Consider the following 13,805-nt stretch of genomic DNA (forward strand, 5'->3'; position numbering starts at 1 on the left):
AGAGAAAACAATTATCTCCAATGTCTGAGAAACAACTGGCACCTAAAACCATCAACACACTTTAGCAAGCTGTGTAAGAAGGCTGCATCTGCAGCCAGACAAACATGGGCTTGAATCTCGCACCATGATTACCTGCAACAACTACCTATTATGAGAAGTTCGGGAGATGATCCAAATAAAGGATTTAGCACCGTAACTGGCCCCCGGGTCATGCCCAATAAATGCTAAGCAAACAACAGCCACACAGTCTTCTGATCGAGCAGCATCACGGAAGTTGTCACACCCTGGAGCTACTTGCCCCTTGGCATCCCATTGTCTTCACTGAGAACCACGCCAGACAAAAGGTACTCTTTGAAGTACCACCACCCACCACTAACCAGTAAGGAGACTGGAAACTTAAGAAGGCAATTTGTAAAGTACTATATATGTATATCACAGCAATAATGCCCAAGTTTAAAACAGAAGTAGCACTCTATGAAAAAATCCTAAGAAGAATATGGCGGTCCTACTTCTGAAGGAGGAGAACCGCCAGTAAAGTAGCCAATAAAGTAATAAAAAGTGCCTTTTAGTTTAAAATATGAGAACAACTTCAAAACCAGGTTTCAATATTCTTAAAAATAAGAGGTCGATTGAACGCAAACGTCTAGTATTCATAAGGTGCTTTGAAACACAGGTGTACCGGAGACTAACAAGGTACGCTGGGCGAGGAGGCAGCACTCAAGGCCGGCAGTGAGGAATAAACAGCCGCACGAAACACGATGCAGCGCGTTAGGTAACGGGGACAAGTCCTGTGGCAGGTTCAAGGCAGAAAAATACAGACCTGGTATATATTTCTGGGAAGAAAGTGAACATAAGTCTTAAAATGCTTTCTAAATTCATGTGGCAGGTACACCTCAGGAAAATTCATTATATTCTGTAAAAACTCCAGAGTGGAACTTTTTCAGGTCCAGGTTAATAAATGCATGCATTTTCCTAGTTCACGAGAAGCCAGTCGTCAAATTTTTAAATTAAATCTATAAGGGAATCAGTTTCCCAACATTTTCTTATATTAAATGGAGGGGTATGACCAAAAAATAAAGGAGGGGATGAATCTTTCAAATCCAAGATGAAATGCTGAACCACAAATAAAACTAGGAGAGTAAGGGAAAACGAAGTTCTGCGTTTACTCCTATTTTGCCATCTGCTGCCCGGCTTAGAGCAAGAACGCAGAGCCTGGGAGAGAGGCAGAGACGGCAGCGGGCTGGGGACGAGAGTCATGTATCAATGCCGACTCTGCCTGCCCTGGCCCCTGCCTGCCTCGTGTGACCAGGGATGACCTGCCGACACACCTTGTCAGGCAGTGTCCTCACACTGGGAGGGGTCCTGGGAGAACAGAGGGTGTGAGCCGCTCCATGCACTGTGCTTACAACCTAACGCTACTCGCTACTCGGTAGGAATAGTCACCATATTTCTCTCAGCAATGATGTTGTAAAAACTCCACTGGCACCAGAGAGAAACCTCTTGGGAAGTGACCCACAAGAACAGATAAAGAGTGAAGCTTACCAGCCTCTTCAGCTGGGGGAAGGAGAGTTGTAGGTATACTGGGCATGAAGCTTTCCAGCAAAAAGTCATGTTTGAAAAAATTGAGATTCAAGTCCGTTGCTGCATGGATGGAAATAAAAGTATGAGAATCTTATATATTCACTTAAAATGAGAAAATCTGACACTATTTATAGGCCAACTGCCATTAAGTTATGCTTCAAAATAGTAGGTTCATCTCTTTTTTAAAAAAAGGATTTTTATTTGTTTATTTTTAGAGAAAGGGGAAGGGAGGGAGAAAGAGAGACAGAGAAACATCAATGTGTGGTCGCCTGTCACGTGCCTACCCCCATCCAGGGATCTGGCCCACAACCCAGGCATGTGCCCTGACTGGGAATTGAACCCGTGACCCTTTGGTTTGCAGGCAGCACTCAGTTCACTGAGCCATACCCACCAGGGCATATGTTCATCTCTTAAGTGAGGTATACACCAGTAATACATTCTTCACCTTCTTTTACCCTCCTCTATATGAGAGTCGAATGTCAGACAGCAAGGTCTTGGCTGCCAGAGAAGCCTTTACCCTCAGGAAAAACGGGTTGCAGACTTCAGAGTTCAGTAGTGCAATATTTCATATGTCATAGAATGAATTATTAATGAATTAGCCACACTATTCTTTTACATGATCGGGGCATTAGTTCCGTCTAAAATCCTTCACTTTCTTGGACCTGCTCACATTTTCTTCACTTCCACCTGCAGGACAAGGAGTTCTCACTCTTCTCAAAATGATTTTTCGAATATAAAGTTTTTATATTCGTTTCTCAAATATAAAGGGTGTGTCTCCGGGGCATGAAAAGTTTCTTACCCTCACTGACCCGCAGGGGCACAAGGCACCTAATCCATATTTTCGAGGGAAATGGTGAGTGGATTAACACACAGGCCATGAAGCCAGGTGAGTGCGAACAGTGGATGGCCGCACTCTCTCCCTGTTCTCCATCAGCTCTGACAGACATGTGGACTCTTTGAGGTGGTACCTCCCTAAATTGCAGAATTATGGCAATTACTGAACTTGGACCAATCACAAATAATTGAATTTTTTTAATGTTGGATATATGAATCTCTAGGGAACACTAGTTTGATCTAAAAAAAAAAATTGTATCTAAGCCGAATTTTGTAAACAAAACTATATTTTAAATGCAGTTGAGAAGTCCAGGTTTAAAGATTACTCCCTCCTTTGCCTAAAGTTAAGCTCAAGTTCTTATACCATAATATCAATTTCTCCTGTTTTTTTTTCCTTTCTTTGTTTCTGACTTTGTTTTCTCCTTGCTTTCTCCACAAGCAGACTAGACTGTCTCTCTTTCAGTGAAATAACCCTGCTGGCCCCGTTAAACCCCATGTTGCCATCCCAGTCTTAGATCTGCTACAGGCCTTATCAAAAGGCAGATGAAAAGCCTACGCTTTCCTTTATATGCATAACAAGTCTTTTAGTCCTATTAAAATCCACCAACAGTTGTTAATCCTTACAGTTTGCCAGAGTCCGTGCTGCACTCGAAAATTTCAGAGTTAATACATAAATCATTCCTACCCTGAAATTGCTTATAATCTACTAGGAAGATGAAGAAGCAACTTACCGTAATATAAATCAGATTATGACAAGCACCCTTCATGTCCTCAGAGAACGGAAACAGCCATGACTGTGAACTCACAGCCAGAAGGGACCACGAGTACACAGACAGTAAATTCTGAGTAAGTGGAGATTTAGGTTAAGAATCACCTGCACACAGGAGAGGAAATCTGACCTGGGCCTCACGCAGCAGTGGGAGTTCCACAGAGTTTCTGCTTGGGCTTCCTGCTGCCGGTGGGTCTGTTTTTCCTTCCAAAGGAGATGCCATTATTCTCCTGATTGTGTTCTCTACGTCTATTTGGATGTCACTCTGTTACAGACATTTCCACTCTGTGTGGGTCAGCAAAACTGTTATTTTGATAAAGGGCTTCGCAGGGCTAGAAAATAACTTCACTCATCTTCAGGCCGTTAATCAGTCCACAGAACGGTGCTAACGGTGCAAACCGACCTACAATCCTCCCTCGGGTTTCCCGGGCCCAAGTTCTCACAGCGCACCGCGCACACCCCGGCGGCCTGGGATAGCACTGCCCGTTTCCGCGGCCTCTCGGACAACTGGGAGCCCGTGCAGTCATTGCATTAAAGGAAATGTTTTAAATGAACTTATCATATAATTGGAGAATCATATAAATGTTTAAGGCACAGAATAGTTTCAAAACTACTTATAAATGTATATATATATTATATATTGAGCCATGACTAACTTGGTTGCATGAATTTATTGAATATATAATAGTAAACATTCTTGGATTTTGCTTAGACATTTGTTTTCTTTTTAAAGGAAAAAGTGACTTTTGAAATGGGCCTCAGAGAACTCCTGGGCTTTGGGTACTAGGAATTGATAAGGATTTCTGGACAAGAAGTGGCACAAAAACTCTGAGGAGCCAGCTGTGTAGAAAACATGAGATGAACAATGGATACTGACGATGACGATGGATAAGTATGGAGAGACCAGCTGAGAGGTAGACTTAACTGCCAGTCTCTGGAATTTACGTTTGATTGATAGGCAAATAGGAGAAAACAGGGTTTTGGAGCAGAGAAGTAACATAACGAAAACAGTGTTTGTCGAAGAGTTTTCTGCTTACTAATCTGACTGGTCTGAGAGCAGGGACTAGAGGCAGGCCGACTAGCACAAGGTTAAGTCGTCAGTGGTTGATGAAGAGATGGTAATGCCAATGCCTGGTGCACGAGGGAAAGCCAGCAGGCCTGATGCCCGAACGCGTATGTGTGGCCAAGAACCAGGAGTTACTCACCGGGGCTTCCTTCCAGAAGAAGGGCCTTCCACTGACTGCTGTGGTGAAAACTGTCTCTCTATGACCAAGGACAATGCTGAGCAGCTCTGTTTTAATGTGTCCTATACAGAAGTAGACCCATGACATTCAAGTGAAATTGAGACAAAAATTTCAGGACAAGGACAGACCAAGAACGGTATGTGAAGCTATGAGAGCAGCTATGTCCAAATGCTACCCAAAGTCAGGGTCCGCTTCTGTCCGCTTCTGTGGCTATACCAACATACCACCAACTGGGCACCTTATAAACAATACACATGTATTTCTCAGTTCTGGAGGCTGGAAGGCCAAGGTCAAGGTGCCAGCATGATGGCTGTGTGCTGGTGGTAGCCCTCTTCTGGGCTGTTGACTGCTCTCTGTGTTCTCATAGAGCAGGAAGGGCTAGCGAGCTCTCTGAGCCTCTTTTATAAGAACCCATTTATGAGGGGTTCTACGCTCATGACTTAATCACCTCCCAAAGGCCCTCCTAATGCCATCACCGCCGAATGCCATTGCATTGGGTATTAGGATTTCAACAAATATTCAGACCACAGTACTATGGAAGAGTGCCATTATACCATAGGCTATTCAAGAGAGAGACCAGTGTGGAGAGGATAGGGTACGCCAACGCTGGCTGATCACATGGTCTTGAGGAACTGTGCACCTCTCTGAACTTCTCTGAGCAGTCAGAACACACGAAGAGCTTGTCAATCCACACCTAATAACAACAGCAGACACTTTATCAGGCTGCGGGAAAAATGTGGAAGTCCTGACGTTCTAGCTTTCCTCCCCCGGGTGTGCTCTTAGGTCTCTGTGTCTCATTACTTGACACTCTGGTCTCTTCCCTTCTTTAATTAATTGAAGACTTTCAGTGGTTTCTAGGGAATTATTCTAATATTCTCCCAGCTATCCATGTTGTCTTGTCATTTTCCCATTCTGCTTTCCCCATGGCCCGGTTTCCCGCAAACAACTTTCCCGTTCCATTTATGGCCCCATCATCAGACAGCAGGAAACTGGTGTGAACAGGCTGGGAAGGGTTTGATTGAGGAGCCTGGCTAGACTTGGGTTTTATACCCAGCGTGTGTTATCACATGGCTCCCCTTCTGTATGAGGTTTGACTCTTTCATTCTTGCATCTTCATCTACGCAATGCAGACCCTCATAACTTCTCTGCAGGACAGGGGAAGACTGCCGCGGAGGCACAGGACGCCGCCAGCACAGTTCTCCTGGAGCTGGCTTCCCACGCATTATGGGCTTAACCCCTCTGCTGCTCTTTGTAGGCAATCAATGACGATGCTGACAATGAGCTAGTTTATAATGTATTAGCCATTAATAATTAAAAACAAATAAAAAACCTACACACACATAATAACCTATAGAACTTGTCTTGATTAAAAAATTCAATATTTTATAATGCCAAATAACTTAATTGGCAATTTAGCAATTTAAAATGTAGTTAATAGTGGCCTCTTGAACTTCATAATAAATTTTTGTTAAATCTTCAAGAAAAAGAATTATATTTTGTGTGTGAGTATAAGAGTATTTTACTTTAGACAGTGGAATATCCCTCTGTCTATTCTTCCAGAAGCCTATTTGATTTTTTTGAATAAGCAGAATAAATCAACTAAAATCCCAACTACTTTTTCCAGAGAATGTCCACTCCTGTTCTTTGTTTTTGTTTTTAAGCAGCAAGCATGATCAAGAGCTTTGGTCTGTTCAGCTGCAGGTGAGTCTCATTACGGAGGCTGGCTCTCCCTGGCTCCCGAGGACACCTCATTCAAGGTCACTGAGATGGCTTTGGAGGAGCCACACCTGACTGTACTGGTAGAACCTGAGCTCTGAGTCATTCACTTGGCAGAGGGCTGATCTAAGAAAAGGCAAAAGTCAGAGAGATGCTGGCGAGAAAGACAGATGAGTCATGGACAGGGAAAAATCACTTGCTCCAGAGGACCGACTTCAGGAAACACTGAAATGGGGAAAATGGGGTTTGGGGAAAACTAGCACTTATTTTTGGTCAGAACCATTTAACACACACACACAAATCTGCAGATGTGGATTTTGCTTCCAGCAATTTCTCTCACTATAAAAGAATAAAAGTCCCTCGCAGAGAACTTGTGAAAAAGGAAACTTTCCAAGAGAAACTGACTATCAATTACTTAAATTTGATTAAGATAAGAAGAAACTAAAAACAAAGGGAACATTGTAAACTACTTCCTGAAGTTACAATCACGTGAATAATGCAATAGAAATCGGTGTTTGTATATTCCTTTAAAGACGACGTACACACACATTAACAGGAGGTTTTATATTCGAGGTTGCAAAAACTCAAAAGTTTGACCAAAAGAATATTACAAGGTCATTTTATGCCTTCATTTCTTTTTCAGTTTCCCTAAACATGGGACCACTTTAAAAGGATCCACCTTGTCCTCTAAAAACAAATCTTAAGTGCACATATTGAGGAGTAGTGAAAAACGTTAATGAGAATATAACACGTCTTCGTGATGCTACTTACCTCCATTTTAAGAGCTCAGGAAAGAACCAAGTTTTCTTGGACAGTTGAAAACATTTGAGTAAGACAAAAAGATACTTTTCACAATAATCTTTAAAACACTGAATGTTCCTATCTTACCTATGGGAAAGCTGATAAAAAACAACTTTAAGTAACTTGTACACAACCATCTATTTGAGAATTAGATGGAGGGGCCAGGATTTAGTGTCTACAACCCAGGTGACATTGTGTCAATGAATCACATGGTTAAATCCTTTCTAATCTTCCCCACACAGGACATAGCTAAGTAATGACATTGACAAAGCTCATGATGGTTCCACCTGCAAAGGTAACTGTCTTCTCCAGATAGTTCATCTGCGAGGGAGAAAGCAGGGGCCTCCACTTCTCCAATGTCCATGCTGTACCCGGCACTTCCCAGACCTTATGCCATGTAACCTTCCCCAAATCCCTGCTAACTTGCTGTTATTCTTATCTGGCATGTGGTAAACTGAGGCTTAGGGTCGCTAAGCAGTGAAGCTGGGGTTCCTCTGCTGTCGGGAGACAGCTTGGTGAGCATTAACATCACCTGGCTGTGTATGACAGTAGGGGTGCTGAGAATCACGAGGGAGACCAACAGGACCCTGTTTGCTGGGGACATTTCCTGCTTTTGCACTTGAAAGCCCCATGTGACAGAAAACCCCTCGTTTGTGGGCAAACCAGGATGCATGGGCTCCTAGAACAATGTAGAGTGGAGAATACAGCCCTGTCACAGAGGCATTTCCCATTAAATCTACCTGTGCTCAGGAGCAATTCTACTTCCTGGGCTCTACAAGGCCTGAGGATGGGAGCCAACAGGGGCCCAAGGCTTTTGTATCAGAATTTCTTATATCTAGGATAAGAAAATAAGGTAATGTAGTAGAAGAGTGATGGGTTTCAGGGTGTATCACTAAGAAATCTTGTTGGCTTTTCTTTGTCTCTTTCCAAAGACTGTAGAATTTCAGCTGGCATGGGCTGATTCTTGCTTGTCAGCCTCAGTTAAGAGTCTGAGGTTCCTGAAGAGCACTAATGTCTACCTAACAACATCCTGCATAATACCATAACAACAAACTAGAAAATGCACAGCACACATTAGAAGTGATGGTGCACTGCATATGGAGGCTGGAGAGGAGACTCCAGGAAGGGTGTCTGTCAAATCACAGCATGTGGCCCCCGGGGAATAAGGCACCGAGGTTAGGACTTTGTGTTCTTTTACTACTCTTTAGGTCGTTGCAGACAGGAGTTAGCCAGAGAGCCATCTCTCCATTTCCTAACCATTCCCAATCTCCTCATTTGGCAATTTTGAACTCTCGAGCCCTCTGTAAAGAGGAGGAACACCTGTACCTTGAAGTTCATCCACTTCCTCAGCTCCTTTGTGGTCTGGTCATGGGATGTTTCCAGGCTCTCCATCAGCTTTGGAGACCAGGCAGCGATGCTGGGAGGGGCGTGCACATGGGGCAGAGTACCCAGCAGTGCCTTCCACGTGCACACACATTTCCAGGCTGCTGGTTTGGCTGTCCTTGACACCTGCCCCGCCCTCTAGGGCTGTCCCTCAGCTGGCACATCTTTGTGGCCTCCTTTGAGAGGCCATCCTGCAAAGATCTCCTCCCCCACACTCCCAGGGCACCAGCTGCTGGCCCCATGCCATTTGGCATTCCAGAAAGCACCATCACATTCCCCAACCACAGACAGTGTACCTCTCACTGGAGTGTACAGATATTCATTTTTTAATGTTGTCTTCAAATCCACGCACAGCTCAATACCTGATTACTGGTAAATAGGACCCAGCTTTAAAAAACTGTAACTACTAGCAATATGTAGAAGACACATCGTGGAGACCCTTGAGGAAGCAAACCATCATTTGTGTCATTTGGTCCCGGAGACCTCAAAGGAAGGGATTTCTTCTTTTGCCAGATAGCAAACTATCTGAAACCTCGGCCTCTTTGTCTTAATGTAATAATGACACAGGTTTTCAGAGAGAATCAATACCTTCTGCTGAGAATAGATCAAAGCAAAGCAATACACTTACTTGAAAGAAATGAGTATTTTATGGATGGTAGGCAGAAGTCACAGGGAAGACTTCCTTTCTTAAAGTACTCTCTGCAGCAAGAAATATCTAAAAATAGAGAAAGAACAGACAGCTATTGCTGTTTTATTTGACAAAATAGGCAGGCTATCAAATATATATAGCAACAGAAAATGATAATGCTTTTAAAAGTTGGTCATTATGTTTTAAAAATAAATAAGAAACATGTATGTAAACCAAAATGTGTTCGTTTTTACAAACTTCATTTAGAAGCCAAGTGTTTTGCTCACATCAATTATATTTTTAGGGAGACATCTAACCACAGAAAGAAATTATACAGAAGGAAGAATGTAAGCATCGGGTTGTGAGAAGTCACATAAATAAAGGTTGATGGGACGTCATCTCATTTCTGGACCTGAGTCTGACCACCCAGGGTATGACAGATAGGGTGTTCGAGTTTCAAGGGCTTCAGAGCCTGTCTGGTGCACAATCCCCAGTGGGCCACTCAGGGACCAAGTTCTGTTCTAGGCTCTGCTGTTAAGACCCAAATCTCGGACCTCTGAGTCTGCATTCCAGAAAGAGCAGACTAAATACGAGAGATACTATCTCAGAATGTCCCTCTGGGGCGGCAGTTGGAGACATTTGAGCAAAACCCTGAAGGCAGTGAGGAAGTGAGCCAGGGTCTAGTGAGGGAAGCAATTTCCAGGCAGAGGGGGCAGCCCAGGCCCTGGAGGGTTGGGGGTGGGGGACACGGAAGTGACAGCCAAGTCCATGGTGATGGAAATCAGAGGAGAGGGAAGTTGATGTAGGGTAGAACCTTGGGGGAATATCAGCCTGAAAGGTGGGTAGGAAAGGACACTGGGCAGGAGTAGCCAGACAGGAGGAAAACAGAAGGGAGGCTGCAGGGTGGGAGAGCTTCCGGCTCTGACAATCAGCTCTGAGGGGAACTCTTCCACCTCTGAGAGGAGGGCCTGGGGAAGGACGGCTTGTGACCAAGGAAGTGTGGAAGCCCGACCAGGGCAAACCCCCCAGAATCAGGAGGGATCTCTGGCTGCGCGTCCTGCAGGACCCGAAATGCGGTGTCTGTTTCCATGCGGACATTTCCCTGGGGGCAAGACCGAACGCACTCTGTGACCCCGGCAGTGGACTTTCCCTCCCAATCTGTCCAGATTTAAAATCTGTCTAAATTCAGTTAAATGTATAAGAAAAGCAAAAGGCCTGAATCATAGTAAGATGAAATGCAAGTGTTACAATCAAAGCCCAGACTTTTTTACAAGCTTGGCTCTAATAAGCACGTACACAACAAATGACTTTAATAAATAAAAGAGTCAGTTAAAGAGAAGTCAACAGGCATCCAAAAGCAAGTAATAATTCCTGGCGATGCCAACAGTGCCGAAAGTAATCACTAAATTACTTCAGAGTACAACAGGAATGAATGTATTTTCTCATTCCCTTAAGATGCATTTTTAAATTTCTACATGGCTGGGGTGTAGGGAGTGGCAGGGGAAAAATGGAGACAACTGTACTTGAACAACAATAAATAAGTTAAAAAATGAAATAAAATGGAAAGAAAATAAATTTCTACAGACAAATTTTTTCAATCCCATGTGATATAAATCTATTAAAATAAAAAATATTTCATACAACAATTTAATGTGTATTCTAAGAAGAGATAATAGAAGTAAGAAAAAAAAGATAGTTTATACAGCGGACCGTGGGTTGCAGTTTTGAACTGTGCAGGTCCAGTTACATATATGTACACTTTTTTTTCAGTGAATGCCTGTTCTGTTTACTCTCCTTGCTTGGGAGTCCACAGAGGCAAAGGGCTGACTGTCTCCCTTGATCTAGGCCACTTTATATGGGGACTTGAGCATCTGCGGATTGGTAACTGCAGGGGAATCCTAGAGCCAATCCCCCGCAGGTACTGAGGGTAGTTAAGTTTTGGCAGAGTCAAAAGTTATGTATGAATTTTCTACTGCACAGGGTTCAGGGCTCCCAACCTCCACTTTGTTCAAGGGTCAAATTATTACATTTAATACAGATCACAAATCAGACAACATGGTGAAAGTCAACATACAAGATGAAACAGACCTGTGGCCCACACCGGCTCCCACTTAACACAAACACAGTGGACATGGTACAACATAGGTGGGAAGCAGTTCTTTCTGGATCAGACACTACAGTCTCTCTTCTCCTGAAGCCTTCTCGCTCCCCCCAGCTGTCCAGAGAACTGGTCACCTCTCCCTGGTGCTCTGTTCCAGACCTCACGCTCCCTGTTACTATTTTTTTGCTGTGCCTCTTCGGTAGGCTGCGTCTTGCAGGGTGGCTGTGTCTTACGTATTTCTCTCACTAAGGCTTAGCACAGAACCTAGCACATAGTAGGTGCCCCTAATTATAGAACTAAATAATGAAAGAAAAAAAATAAATACACTTAGATAACAGGCCTGATGTCCCTTCAAATATTTTTCCAATCCAGGATACTTCGCAAGTGTCAATCCGGAAATATTTATTGACTGCTAGCGACAGATCTCCCTCAGTTCTTCTGATATCACAGCCGCCTAGACTCTTCTAGCCAATAGCAGGTATTGCCCATTACTCCCTTTTCACCATATTTCAGGCCTTGTTCAGCCCCGTTGCTTTCTGGCACATCACACATCATATTCCACATGAAGTAACTTTTCATTTTTAAACTTACGACCATTTTTCCTGCTGTGATTTTAAGTCCCTAACAGAAAAAGTTTGACAGTATCACTTATAACAGATACTGTTTTAATTTTAAAATATTATATGTTTTATACTCTAGTTCATGGTAACGGATGTATTTGATGAGTCAGAAATGTCACTCTCTTCAGTAAAGAGCTACGGAATCACAATGAGGGAGAGAACAAAATTGTAAAGTGCTCAAAAAATTCATTTTTATTTTCTTATCTCAGAAATATTAACGACTCTTTTTAATGTAGTTTAAAAAAGTTAAAATGTGATTCCACTAAAGTTAAAAGTGCAGATTTTATTACAAAAATATAAAAACACTTTAGTTGGTGCTATTAGAAAAACTATGATACATTTACACAATGGAATTCTATGCAGCAGAGAGAAAGAAAGAGCTTATACCCTTTGCAACAGCATGGATGGAACTGGAGAGCATTATGCTAAGTGAAATAAGCCAGGCGGTGAGGGACAAATACCACATGATCTCACCTTTAAGTGGAACATAATCTACAGAAGAAAAAAGCAAACAAAATATAACCAGAGACATTGAAGTTAAGAACAACCTAACAAGAGCCAGAGGGGAGTGGGGAGGGGGCTGTGGGGAGAAGGGTTTTTAAGAACTACTGTAAAGGACACATGAACAAAACCAAGGGGGAGGGTGGAAACAGGGGTGGGAGGTGGGTTTGGTTGGGGTGGAGTAGAAAGGTGGGGAGAAAATGCAGACAACTGTAATTGAACAACAAAAAAATAATTTAAAAATTGGAAAAAAAAAAGAAAAATGCCCCTTTAGTGGGAAGGCCCTTTGGACTATCATTGTGCATTACACAGCACACATTGATGTCACATTTTGAAAAAGTTCCTCCCAGACACCAAAGTTTTAAGACACAGTCTTTGAGAGTCAACATCACTCAGAATACTCCCCACAGCTTCTAATGACATGCAGCTTAATAAATAGGGCAATGCTCACAGAAGGAAAGTTTACCAAATTTGCCTTTGACAACAACTTATTTTAAGGTAGCCCACTTCTTAGAAATTCTCTAAGATCAAGGTAATGCAGTTAGTATTTCAGGAGATGAAGAGAAGCAGAGGGAGGGACAATTATGGAATGGCATCCACTAAGTCTTCCCCACACAGCGTCTGAGTCTACCAGTGGATACAGAGAAAGTCATCGTGCGTGTCCACAGCAGGCAGCAGAGTGAAGAAGTGAGCCGGGAGAGCGGGTCTGCATGTGTGAAGAAGAGTAACATCACTATAGTTGCAACTGTGCTTCCTGCCACCGCTCCACGACCTTCTGATCTGTTACAAGGGATTCCTAAGAGGAAGTAAGTGTCAGTAGAGCGCCCCTTCTCATGGCCGTTTCAGCACACAGGGTGTCTTAAAACTGAACACTGCAGACTGAGTGAAGCCATAGAGACCCTTTATTACAACAAATGACCATCAAACTTTCTTATTGCACACAATACTGTATTACAATAAATGACAAACTTTCATAATATTCCTTCTTTTTCTCCTTAAAACTGATATTTGAGTGAAATGTTACATTGGATGATTTATTACGCTTCAGGACAGACTAGGGAAGAGATATGGGGCGGGGGCAGTGAAGCATAGTTAGGAACCTAAAGTTTTCCTCTACCAAAGCATACATTGAGCCCCTTCAACCAATTTTTGGTTTTAAATCAAAGCAGTAATGTTAACAATGTACTTAAATGACCACGTTTGGCTTTTCAGGAGCAGGGAGATAATTCCTGACAGCTTTCAGATATCAGCAGGCTCTCCGCTGAGAGCAGACGCATAGCGTTGGCCGGACAGCCTTGTCACTGGTGACTCAGTACCCCAGTTTCTGTGTCTCCACAGACTCATACGGCAAGCACATCAATGCTTACGTTTGAGGACTAAATGGTAGCAGGGGGTGCTTCCGAAATAAAATGGAACTCTATGGTAAAAGCACATCGAGAAGCAAAAACTCACTTTGCATTTGTTGGGGTTTCTTTAAGCTCAGCCTTGGCCATTTAAATGCTTTTCCCTCAGAAGGTAACGTATTTATTACAGCATTTAAAATTACTTATTATTTGATTTGGAAAATAATCCAGGCAACCATTAACAGGAATTTTAAAATGTTGTCAAACATTAGTCTAGGTGGTAA

The 13,805-nt window shown here is 42.9% G+C and overlaps 1 protein-coding gene across 3 annotated transcripts in view; it reads right to left on the reverse strand.

Moving 5' to 3' along the window:
* Positions 1–13,805, reverse strand: part of FAM110B (family with sequence similarity 110 member B) — a 150,843-nt gene that overhangs the window by 60,412 nt on the left and 76,626 nt on the right. For 2 of the 3 annotated variants that reach the window (XM_045181729.2, XM_024572330.4), the window contains one exon: positions 8,957–9,043. The exons of the other annotated variant lie outside the window; for it this stretch is intronic. The gene's annotated coding sequence lies outside the window, so the exon portion shown is untranslated. The remainder of the gene's footprint in view (positions 1–8,956; positions 9,044–13,805) is intronic. 3 annotated transcript variants of the gene reach the window in all.

The sequence above is a fragment of the Desmodus rotundus genome, chromosome 8, assembly GCF_022682495.2.
Source record: "Desmodus rotundus isolate HL8 chromosome 8, HLdesRot8A.1, whole genome shotgun sequence".
Lineage (NCBI taxonomy): Eukaryota > Metazoa > Chordata > Mammalia > Chiroptera > Phyllostomidae > Desmodus > Desmodus rotundus.